A 13792-nucleotide genomic window follows, 5' to 3' on the forward strand; every position below is an offset into this window, starting at 1 on the left:
AAAGTGATACCAACACTTATTACTTGACTTCCCATACAAAACACATTATTGATGACATCAATAAGCTACAGAAGAATGGACAACCGTGATCACCCAATTTTAATTCCCAACAAAATTCCCTATTTGCAAATTAGTGAACCAAAATGTTCAAACGCAAGAAAGTTGGGTTTATATTTATTTACATTACTCATAGTCTCGGTCCACAAAGCATACTGACATTCTCCAAGAATAGATTCATTATTTTACTGAGATGCATGATACATCCAGGGAATTTGTGATGCAGGAGCATCTGGTTAACAGGGTGAAGTCAGAGAGAAGGCAGACATGGTTTCTGAAAAGGACAGGTGGCGAGAAATAGCTCACAGAACGGACAGCAAGTCTGTTTCATTTTTATGTTTTTTCTTTCTTTCTTTTCTTTTCAGTTAGTTTTATTATTATCTGTTGTTATTTTGGTTTCAGTTCAGAATGCCTAAAATACTGTAATAAGTTCTAACCAGGAACAATAATAGTAGTTAGAGTCATTAGTCACTTAACAGTAATTTACTATTGTAAAGAACAGACCAAGGGAAACAAGTTAACCATCAAGAAATGTCAAAATGTAATAACTGTTGAACTGAAATTGAACAACTGCCAGCAGTTATCTAACTGCCAGCAGTTATCTAACTGCATAGAAACAATGTACAAAAACGCGAGCAAGCAAGCCCAGAGGGTTCAGCAGCGGAGCAAACAAGAGAGTAATAGAAATGAAGATACATTTCCTTCATTTTACAGTGCATAAAAAAAAAAATTTCTTATATGCGTCCTCAGGAACAAAAGACTGTACATTAAAAATGTTGTGTCAATAATTTATTTTCATTTTCATATACAAAAGTCCATTACAGTCCTTGACAGGCTACGAACTGGCAAAATAAGAACGCAAGCACACGAGAGGTGGAACTGACCAGCACCAACTACGGGTTCAATGCCTAGACAAACACAGTTACCAGGTAAGCACACAAAACCGACAGTGAACGAGTTCCCTTTCCGCTTAAATTTGTAACATTTCATCTCAGCATAGCCAAACAGCGTTGTCGCCGTCACCAAACCCTACCTAGTTTACGGCCAAGGGTTTGACAAAATCTAAAAACCCAAACCACGGCTAGGACCATACATCTCAGTGGCTAGCAACCGGAACAAAAGACTAACACAAGAACTTAAAGCGGACAAGAAATAAGAGCAAGACTACCCGGAAAGAGACCAGAACAGTCGAATGCCCTTGCCAACGAACTAGAGGACGGCTTCACCTGTCAAAGAAACAGAGGGTGAGGAGTTAGTTATCTAACCCTTGAATGAAAAGCTTGAACTATAAAGACTGAGAACAAAAACAGAGAACAAAAAAAAGAAGGCGACCATACCTGAAGGTGAGCCGCGATAGCAAGCGAGAAAAACTCAAACCAGAGAGCCCTTCTCACAGAGGGGTCGTGGCCATTAGAACCTGTACAAATTGTGGTGAAGAAATTCCAGCAGGGAACGGAGGCATACCTTCTCAAATAGCCGAGAGCCGAAGAGGGAAGTCTCCGGAGTCCATCAACCTTGGAGACTGTCAAGTCGAAGGTGAACCCGAGCACCATTAAACCATAACGACCAAACAACCATAGACTGTTGAGGAAGACAAGACCAGACAGTGATAAGGCAAACGACAAGCAGTGGAGAGCGCCTACAACAGAGAGAGAGAAACAAGCATATAACAACAGAGACAACTTACCAAGGAGATACCAAGTCGCCGAGAAAACAAACCGAAATAGAAGCGAAAGAGCGCAGTCGAGCTCTAGCCATACCGGAACAGAACAGGCCAGAACCGCATAAGGTTTCACCACAGGCCGAACAACAACCAGCAAAAACAAACAAACGCAGAGACTGCAGAGCCAACTACTGAGAGACAATAATAGACCCCAAAGGCGCGAACCGGGTGAAAACCAAAGCGGGGATTTACCAGGATCCCGAGGAGGACAGATGTCCACCGAATAGACCTTGCCGGTACATGCAAGTTGATTGCTTATCAAACCAAAATTAACTCCAATCAAACATATATAGGCTAGTTCATAAAGTAGGTTACACATCAGCTGAAGCGAGGAGGGACCACGTGGGTTGGCCCCATCAAGTGGTATCAGAGCAGCGTTTTGAGGAAAATAGAAGAAGATGGAAGCACCAAGACGAGGACGTGGAAGAGGTGCACGTAGAGGAGCAGATGAAGGATTGAGGGAATAGATCAGAGTTCTTACAGCCCATTTGGAAGCAGTGGAGGTGGGCAGGCGAAGAGACCCAGAACTTGGAGATGATAGTGAGGAGTAAGCAGTAACTGCTACAGACGGGTCAGACGAAGATGCTCCGGAATTGAGACTGCTGCGATCAGTTCTATTAGCCAGCAGTAAACCCAAAACAGAGATTTCCAACTACGATGGCAGTCTGTCCGCAGATGTCCTGTTGGACTGGATAAGCGAATTAGATAAGTACTTTGAAAATGAGGAAGTCAGTGAGGATAAAAGAGTTAGATTCGCTGCAACTAAATTAAAAGGGCACGCCCTCTTATGGTGGGATAGTGTCCAAGCGGACAGAAAGCGAATGAACAAATTGCCGATACGAAAATGGCCAAGGATGGTGGCAAAATTGAAGGGCAGATTCCTGCCGAAAGACTACCAGGTTGAATTATATCGGCGAGTACAGAATTTAAGGCAGAAGGGTATGACTGTCAAAGAGTACACAGAGGAGTTTTACCGAGTGAATTTACGTGCTGGTTATACGGACGATACTCCAGAAAAAACAGCGAGGTACATGAATGGCTTGAGGATGGAAATATTGGATGAAATCAGTATTCTCTCTCCCCGGAATATTGAAGAAGCCTTCCAGAGTGCTGTAAAGGCTGAAGAGAAAATCAACAGAAAACAGAACAACAGGAGAGGGAGAGGGAATGGCAGAGGACGAGGACAGTCCTACGACAGAGGGAGAACTGCCACGAACAGCGAGGAAGGCAGCAGTTCCAGAACTTTAGGGACAACAGAGAAAGGAGAAAGCACCGGAGGAGGTCGGTCATATCAGTGAGGACGAGGAAATGGCCACGGAAGAGGGACTAATGTCCAGTGCTACAGGTGCCATAAGTGGGGGCACAGATCCTTCGAATGTCCAGAAGTTGAACATGCGGGCTAGAGGGGAGCACTTGTTGCACAGCCTGAGGAAGATGAAGCACAACCCCGGGAGGTGGAAAACATGGCAGAAACAGGGGAAGCTTTGATTTTAAATAAAGTACTGTTGAAACCAGCCGAGGAGGTGGCTGAACAAACCCAGCGGAAAGCACTGTTCCGGACAGTTTGTAAATCACATGGAAAGTGCTGTAAATTGATAATAGACAACGGAAGTACAGACAACTTGGTTGCCACCGAAATGGTGGAAAAGCTGGGACTGAAGCGGCTTAAGCACCCCACACCTTACAAGGTGTCGTGGCTACAAAAAGGCCACCAGTTATTAGTTGATGAACAATGCGAGGTAGAATTTCACATTGGCAAGTACCACGACACAGTGGTCTGCGATATTATGCCAATGGACGTGTGCCATATACTGCTTGGAAGACCATGGCAGTATGACTGGAAGGTGACACACGATGGGAAGACAAATTGTTATAAATTTACGAAGGATGGGATCAAACACACACTTGTACCCATCAAAGAGGAAGACACGACAGAACCAAGCGGAACAAAGGCATTATTAATTGGAGGAAAACAGTTTGTGAAACAGGTTGAGGAAAATGAGGTTAATTATGTAGTTGTAAGGAGAATGAAGCCAGTGTTGCTGAACATAGAAAAATCAGAACTGCCTAAAGAAATTCAGGAGTTGTTGGAAGAATTCTAGGATATTGTGGTTGATGAGTTACCTGATAAACTGCCTCCCAAAAGGAGTATCAGCCATCACATTGATTTTATACCAGGAGCAAGCTTGCCAAACAAGGCAGCGTACAGGATGAGTCCAAGGGACAATGAAGAAGTCCGCAAACAAGTGCAGGAGTTGCTGGATAAGGGACTGATCAGAGAAAGCTTGAGCCCCTGTGCAGTACTAACAATACTTGCACCTAAGAAGGGTGGAGAATGGCGAATGTGTACAGATTCGCGGGCCATTAACAAAATCACGATTCAATACAGATTTCCCTTGCCCAGAATGGACGACATGATGGACTGTCTTAGTGGGGCAACTTATTTTACAAAAATAGATCTGAAGAGTGGGTATCATCAGATCAGAATTAGGGAAGGAGATGAATGGAAAACAACCTTCAAGACCAATGAAGGGCTGTATGAATGGCTGGTCATGCCATTTGGGTTGAGTAATGCTCCTAGTACTTTTATGAGGCTAATGAATGAGATGTTAAAAGAATTTATTGGTAAGTTCGTGATAGTTTATCTGGACGATATTTTAATTTTCAGCAGAACGAAAAGAGAGCATCTTCAGCATATTCGAAAGGTGTTCGAGAAGTTGCAGCAGAACAAGCTGCTAATAAATTTGAAGAAATGCACTTTCTTGCAGAAGGAGCTGGTCTATCTGGGATTTGTAGTTGCAGAGAACGAGTTGAAGATGGACCCAGAAAAGATTGCAGCAATCATAAGTTGGCCGTCACCAAAGAGTTTGTTTGAGGTACGTAGTTTTCACGGTCTAGCAAGTTTTTATCGAAAATTTATTAAAAATTTCAGTGAAATCTGCGCACCAATGTTAGAGACCATCAAAAAGGCCAGCCAACCTTTTTGTTGGACCAAGGCGGCAGAAAACAGTTTCCAACTTTTGAAGCGGAAAATAATGGAGAGACTGATCTTGAGGCTGCCCGATTTTAGTAAACCTTTTCAAGTTCGTTGTGATGCAAGCGGGACAGCTATTGGCACTGTGCTCAGTCAAGAGGACAGACCAGTGGCGTTTTTTAGTGAAAAACTAAATGAGAGTCGGCAGAAGTATTCGTCATATGACAAAGAATTCTATGCAGTGGTCCAAGCCTTAAACATTGGAGACACTACCTACTAAGCAATGAGTTTGTCTTGTTTTCCGATAATTCAGCATTACAATATGTAATGCAGCAGCACAAGTTGAACCATAAGCATGCCAAGTGGGTGGAATACTTGCAGAGTTTTACTTTTGTGCTAAAACACAAAAGTGGGCAAGCCAACAAAGTGGCAGATGCTTTAAGCCGAAGAGCCTTGCTCTTACAAGAAAGTGGCATACAGGTGATGGGATTCGAATATTTGAAGGATTTGTACTAGATGGACACGGATTTCAAGGAAGCTTTTGAAGCTTGCCAAAATCCCGTATTGAGGAACACAAGCCCATGGCTAGATTATAATTTACAGGAAGGATTATTGTTTCGAGGTGGGCAGCTATGTATTCTGGACTGTTCGATGAGGGAAAATCTAGTAAGAGAAAAACATAGTGGTGGACTAGCGGGACATTTTGGCATCAACAAAACTTTGGAGCAGCTCGGGCATTTCTATTATTGGCCTAAAATGAGCCGGGACGTGCAGAGATATGTAACCAGGTGTAGAGTCTGCCAACTGTCGAAAGGACATAGCCAAAATACTGGACTTTACACACCCCTACCTGTTCCAAGCAGGCCGTGGGATTCAATCAGCAATGACTTTGTCCTAGGATTGCCTAGAACGCAGCGGGGATATGATTCAGTGATGGTGGTGGTAGACAGATTTTCAAAGATGGCGCATTTCATTCCTTGCCGGAAAACTAGTGATGCCACGTACGTGGCACACCTGTTTTTCACATAAGTTGTTAGATTACATGGCTTACCCAGGACTATTGTTTCAGACAGGGATGTGAAGTTCACAAGCCATTTTTGGCGCACCCTGTGGAAAAAGTTGGGCACGTAATTGAATTTCAGCTCTGCGTATCATCCGCAGACTGATGGACAGATAGAGGTGGTGAACAGGAGTTTGGGAAACTTATTGTGAAGTTTGACTGGAGAAAATTCATGATTATGGGATCGAGCTCTTGCCCAGGAAGAATTTGCTTATAACGATTCGCCCAATCGTAGCACCGGATTTAGCCCATTTCAGATTTTGTATGGTATGCATCCTCGGGGAATACATGAACTGCGAGATTTGGGAAAGCTGGAACGGAGAAGCGCAGATGGGGAAGATTTTGCTGAAGCAATGAGCGAGCTTCACGAAAAATTCAAATTGATATTGCAGGACAACACACAGAAATACAAACATCAAGCAGACACAAAGCGACGAGAGGTGCATTTTGATGTTGGAGACGAGGTCCTTGCGCACCTGCGCCGGGAACGGTTTCCTAAGGGCACATATAACAAATTGAAATACAAGAAAATCGGTCCATGCAAGATTCTGCGAAAGTTTTCAGCCAACGCTTATGAAATTCAGCTGCCACCTGACATAGGCATATCACCTATATTCAATGTGGCAGACCTGTTCCCATATCACGCCCAGGCGGAAGATGATAGTACGGTACAGCCAGAATGGGACACCCAGTTAGAGAGCAGTCCTTGGAAGAAACAGTTACCTTCAGCCCGGACCCATGAAATTGAAGGGATCCTCAGCACCCAGGTAGCCAAGAAAACGCGCAGAAAGGAATATCTGCGTTACCTCATTAAGTGGAGAGACCGTCCAATAGAGGACAACTCGTGGCTCGACGCGGCACAGATTCAGAAGGCTGGTTATTCGGTGGAGGAGCTCATGGAACGGAGCCATGAGTTCTCTTTTACCCCGGGAGCCTGATGCAGGAGCATCTGGTTAACAGGGTGAAGTCAGAGAGAAGGCAGACATGGTTTCTGAAAAGGACAGGTGGCGAGAAATAGCTCACAGAACGGACAGCAAGTCTGTTTCGTTTTTATGTTTTTTTTTCTTTCTTTTCTTTTCAGTTAGTTTTATTATTATCTGTTGTTATTTTGGTTTCAGTTCAGAATGCCTAAAATACTGTAATAAGTTCTAACCAGGAACAGTAATAGTAGTTAGAGTCATTAGTCACTTAACAGTAATTTACTATTGTAAAGAATAGACCAAGGGAAACAAGTTAACCATCAAGAAATGTCAAAATGTAATAATTGTTGAACTGAAATTGAACAACTGCCAGCAGTTATCTAACTGCATAGAAACAATGTACAAAAACGCGAGCAAGCAAGCCCAGAGGGGTTCAGCAGCGGAGCAAACAAGAGAGTAATAGAAATAAAGATACATTTCCTTCATTTTACAGTGCACAAAAAAAAAAAATTCTTATATGCGTCCTCAGGAACAAAAGACTGTACATTAAAAATGTTGTGTCAATAATTTATTTTCATTTTCATATACAAAAGTCCATTACAGTCCTTGACAGGCTACGAACTGGCAGAATAAGAACGCAAGCACACGAGAGGTGGAACCGACCAGCACCAACTACGGGTTCAATGCCCAGACAAACACAGTTACCAGGTAAGCACACAAAACCGACAGTGAACGAGTTCCCTTTCCGCTTAAATTTGTAACATTTCATCTCAGCATAGCCAAACAGCGTTGTCGCCGTCACCAAACCATACCTAGTTTACGGCCAAGGGTTTGACAAAATCTAAAAACCCAAACCACGGCTAGGACCATACATCTCAGTGGCTAGCAACCGGAACAAAAGACTAACACAAGAACTTAAAGCGGACAAGAAATAAGAGCAAGACTACCCGGAAAGAGACCAGAACAGTCGAATGCCATTGCCAACGAACTAGAGGACGGCTTCACCTGTAAAAGAAACAGAGGGTGAGGAGTTAGTTTTCTAACCCTTGAATGAAAAGCTGGAACTATAAAGACTGAGAACAAAAACAGAGAACAAAAAAAGGAAGGTGACCATACCTGAAGGTGAGCCGCGATAGCAAGCGAGAAAACCTCAAACCAGAGAGCCCTGCTCACAGAGGGGCCGTGGCCATTAGAACCTGTACAAATTGTGGTGAAGAAATTCCAGCAGGGAACGGAGGCATACCTTCTCAAATAGCCGAGAGCCGAAGAGGGAAGTCCCCGGAGTCCATCAACCTTGGAGACTGTCAAGCCGAAGGCGAACCCGAGCACCATTAAACCATAACGACCAAACAACCATAGACTGTTGAGGAAGACAAGACCAGACAGTGATAAGGCAAACGACAAGCAGTGGAGAGCGCCTACAGCAGAGAGAGAGAAACAAGCATATAACAACAGAGACAACTTACCAAGGAGATACCAAGTCGCCGGGCAAACAAACCGAAACAGGAGCGAAAGAGCGCAGTCGAGCTCTAGCCATACCGCAACAGAACAGGCCGGAACCGCATAGGGTTTCACCACAGGCCGAGCAACAACCAGCAAAAACAAACAAACGCAGAGACTGCAGAGCCAACTACTGGGAGACAATAATAGACCCCAAAGGCGCGAACCGGGTGAAAACCAAAGCGGGGATTTACCAGGATCCCGAGGAGGACAGATGTCCACCGAATAGACCTTGCCGGTACATGCAAGTTGATTGCATATCAAACCAAAATTAACTCTAATCAAACGTATATAGGCCAGTTCATAAAGTAGGTTACACATTAGCTGAAGCGAGGAGGGACCACGTGGGTTGGCCCCATCAATTTGTTTCATAAAGGATTCTCTCTTGTATGCCCAACCAAACAGACTGCAATACATTTTTTCCAAATGCCTGCCACCAATCTTATAAACAAATCTTAAGGGAGAGTTTAGATAAGTGATAAATCTATTGTGTAGGATTTTTTACTGGCATTGAATATGCTTATGGTACACCAAGGAAATAATTGACAACATTAAATCTTAATGGGAAGGAATGAAATAAAATGGTTATGGTTAAGGCATTGTGTCAAACTTGGCCATCATCCTAGTTAAATTCAACCAATGTTTCACCACTAAATTGATGATTGATTTAAGAGTGGGCATTCTACACTTTGTTACAGGTTTGGTAAATGGTTCAATGGCGTAGTAATCGGTATCTATTATTAACCCAATTCGTTTTGAAAACCCAGTCAACTATGGGTAAGGAAAAGTAAAAGAATAGTGTATTATGACAATACAATTTGAAAAAAAATAAAATATTATGCAACTACCTAATCATATAATATCAGACAAATTTAGCGTTGTTATTTGGATCATGTTGTCAATTTAAAATTGTCTCTGGTTTTCATTCTAAACTTAACATAAAAGAGGTGCTTTAGTCGATAATAATTTCATTTATCTTAATTATTATTGGTATTCTAGAGAGCAACATTTTCCCATAGTTTACTTTTGACATCAAGTCCTTTAGCACGTCAGAGGGAGCTCACTATTGCAAACCATTCAACTGAAAAACAAGCATTAAAATGATATACATAAGTGGTATTAACCCTAGACAATTTGTTTGCTTCATCTCATTTAATTGATTGCTAGTAAAAATATCAATCTCCGTTGAGGAATTAAAACACCTTAAAAAATCAAAATCCTGGTTGGAGTAGTGAAAGGCGTCAAAGAAGAGTCATGGATAATTGCCTTGGGAATAAATGAGTGTTGGTAAGTAGTAGCAACAATTGGGATTAGAAGATATGTAACTAAAAGGTTTTATTGGCCAAGGAATCAATTGTCGGAGGACAATCATCTCTTTGCACTATTAGATAATCTAAGAAACAAAGCATGCCTATTGAAATGAAAGAACACTATTTATGCTAAGGGAGGGAGGTATCATGTTGATTTTATTAAGGAGAAAGACTTTCACCATGTAAATACTAGATGGCATAGCTCACACAATGTTCACATGGGGATTAGTTTCCTAATTGGTTCGAAATGCATCGACATATAATATTTTTTATGTGATGGGTCTAAAAGACAATTATCTAAATAATTCTACTCACAGAAGCTTACATTCAAAGAGTTCCTAGCGAGTTCTTGAAAAACATTGTTGTGTGACACTATTCATGGAAACTAGCTCTCAAAAACTTTTCCAACAAGTCCATTATCAATTTTCATCCTTGTAGCTTCTATGCTTTTCTAAATACCACTATAAATAGTTGCCATTGGAAAAGATTTCTTGGTACCTAGAGAAACACTAAAGTTTTGATGACCTTGTTTTTCCCAACATTCATATTGATCTTTGATATCATTCAACATATGTTAAAAGAATGAAGGCACCGAATATTGAATCTATTCCTAGCATATACTCACAATAACGAACATTTCTATGAACTATAGCCTTCTTAATCCAACCATGTTGACCATAAGGAAGAAACATCAAACATGCTATGAAATCAATGGTGATACTTACCAACAAAATAGATCTTAATAGAATAAATATCCTTGGGTTCCCAAATAGAATATCTTGTATTAAACAATGAGAAACCATATCTTGTTCTACCTTTTGGAGCATATTAGCAACTTCTCCCAAACCTTCTCTATGAGACTTTCAAGAGTTTGTATTGTCCATTACACAAATGGAATTGAACCAATAATCACAAATCAGCAAATGAGCAAAAGCAATTTGTACTTCATAAGAACCTAACACATCAAGGGGAGCCCACTATTGTAAGCCATTTAAGGAAAAATAAGCATTGGAAGGGTCTAAATCAATATTATCAACCCCAAATTCTTTGTTGATTTAGAAACTTCTCTTACATGAATGACATGGTCATGATGATCATGAACAATGTTTTCTCCCGGGTAAGAATCACTAAGACAAACTATCAAAACAAAGGAATTTCAAATCGAAACTAGAATTCATGAGCTATATTTTCACACAAGTAGTTTCAAATCAAAATTGGAATCGATCAGCTACACTTTCACATAAGAAATTTCAAATTAAAATTGGAATCAACACCCATGTTTTGATGTTAGCGCTGATCATATGGGAAAAACGGGTGGAATTGGTACTTTTTCACAAAGATGGTGATACCATGTCCAGCAATCCAAAGAGCAACTTTTTCTCATAATTTACTTTCGACATAAATTCCTTAAACACCATTTCTTACTATCTATGACAATGAAATAGAGGTGATAACAACTACTAGAGAAATAGATTCTATAATATGGATTAAGGAAATAATTTGACTATATTCTATTCAATCAGGGTGAGAGAGGTTTCTTGTCCCTTGATAGAAAATGTCATTCGAAATTTTTTCATCAACGGAATATTTCCAATTGCAAAGAAGAAGTGAATTAAAAACTAACAGTCAACAATACAAATGTGAATTTTTTTTTAGGGAAACAATGAGAAGTGATTGCAACATTTCCATAATTGCAAAGACATCTCCAACTCTCATGGAACTAAGGTAAAAGAAGGGATAATCAAAGATATAAAGTTTCTATCTAAAGAACACCCTAGAAAGATCTAGGCCTAATCTGGAATTCAAGTTTAAGGTCATTGTTGACACTCAAACCTAGGTTGTCAACAATTGAGGTTTCATATTGGCACAAATAAAAAGGCAGTTGAGTAGGTAAACTAGGGAAGGTTATCCTCACCAAAGACACACTTCATGGTTTAAATCTAGCATATTATTCCTTGAATCACCGACCTTAAGGGAAACTAGCAATGGTGTAGGCTCCAAACCATGAGACTAACCATTGACATGGAATGATTCACTAATAGTGGCATGGCTACATAAAGCACTACTGAATAAAAAAAATATTCCACATCGTATAACATTACATAGCCATCAGAAGGACATGAGATTTAGATCAACATTCCTATACCATCACAATATATCATAGTTAATGGTGTTTAACAATTAAGCTAGTGGCCACACAAATACCCCCGCAATTCGCTTAAAAAGATAAAGTGATAAAGAGTACTAAAATGCAAAAATAAAATATTACATATTAGTTCATAATGCACAAACAATGTTGATGTACAATGTAGAAAGCCATAGCCAAAGGTTGCTATAAGGTTATAAGAGATGGTGTAAAGTCCCACAATTGTGTGGTAATATCCTAAAAACATTTTATTGTGAGCAATAATTAAGCATAAGGATAAGGACGTTAACATTAATGTAGGCCAATGCCTTAAAAGAGAAGAATTATAAGTCTATTCATTTCATTCCATTCTTCAATACCTATATAAATATGTAGGTCACATTATAGAAGGGCCTTGAGAATTCCCTTGTATAAGAGATTACTACAATCGAAAGGAGGGTGGTCCTCCTTATAAGGGAGTTTTTAGTGAAATGAGGTCCATAATAGTGAGAATAATAGACTTTGGGGAGTGCTTATTGTTTGTTGGATTGGAATGTTTTATGTATTTTATGTCATGGAAAAGCTATGGGGAAGTGTACTTATTTTGGTGTTGTTTTGGGGTTTTGCCAATTAGTTATGTTTTTTGTCTAAGTTTATTATCATGTGTATCATCAACCATGCACCTAATCAATATTAACTATATTTTGTTGTAAAATTCTAATTTTCTTCATTACAAGGAATAATTTTCCATTTTATGAGTTTGTAATTTTCTATGCAATTGTTGTTCAAATAGAATTTGAGTGGACAGATACCTGAAAAAATCCTTTCGTCCCATGTTTTCAAAGAATATGATTGAGAAGAAAAGGAAACAAATGGATTATCTCTCACTCTAATTCTTTCTTTTCCCCTCTCTATTGTTGATTCTAAAATTGAGTTGGTTCTATAATGTGATCTTTGAATGCTAATAGTTTTTATCAACAAGCAAAACTTTATCCATATAAGGAGTACGTTGCTCTTATTTCAAATTGAATTTTTTATTGTTATTGGAGAGGGAAAGCTTTCCCCCATTATTTTGGGTGAGAAAATATGGTCAATCTATCATGCTTCCACAATTTAAGGATTTGGTTCTCCAAAATTGGGTTCATTTTGGTTTTTTTTGTATATTTTCTAAGCATAAATGAAATGAGTTTGTTATAGGGTTCAATGATGCTAGACCTTAAATTAATCCAAGAGTTTTAAGAAAGTGGTACAAGTCTTGTTTAGTCAGTATATTTCAAGACAAATTCCAATTACCATAAAGTGACATCTTTTAATATGCAATGTTGTATTGATATGTATTCCATGTGTAGTTGCACATTGTTTGGGCCACCATTGCTCCATCATCTAAATATTTGTTCTTTATATTTGTTGGGCTTACTCTCAGTCTCTAATAATAGATACTAGTTAAATTAATCTTAGATAATACCATTAATACATTTTATTAAAGATTCTCATGACAAAGCTCGATGGAATCAGATAGACTAGAAATAAATAATACATTTGTTACTTCTAAAAGAAACGTGCATTTTTCCAACTTATACAACATTTATTTCACAACATCGTCAATTCTAACTTCTAAATGCATAACTCACTCTGATACCAAAAAGTGTAAGAGATAATTTCAATTCCCTACATATCATTTTCAGTACTTCACTTATTTGTCATGAGCTCTACATAAGGTTAAGGGGACCTTTTATACATCGTGTTTTACATTCATCCATACCTTCCACCAACTTGGTAGAGAATTTTTTGCCACTAGTTTTCAATTCCTCAAATCTTCTAAGTCCTTCTCTTTGACATCTCCACATGGATTGGTTAAGTTCATGATTTCCCAAAGATGTCCAAATTCTCTAACATTAGGGATTTTTCCTAGCTATGTTCTTATTTCTTTCTGAACACACAATAGCAAGTACCTCTGAAGAACATGGCCATGGGTTAATAGTGGAAATGATAGAATTATATTTTTTGCTAGCTGGATTTTACCTAAATATAACTAATAATATTTTTGACTTTCATGACAAATTATAATTGTTTATGAATCTAAAAAATTTAATCCTCTTTTTCGATTGGAGGCAAATAAAACA

Source organism: Pinus tabuliformis, chromosome 4_2 (assembly GCF_031772625.1).
Source record: "Pinus tabuliformis cultivar Carrire ecotype Pingquan chromosome 4_2, CPIR1, whole genome shotgun sequence".
Classification (NCBI taxonomy): domain Eukaryota; kingdom Viridiplantae; phylum Streptophyta; class Pinopsida; order Pinales; family Pinaceae; genus Pinus; species Pinus tabuliformis.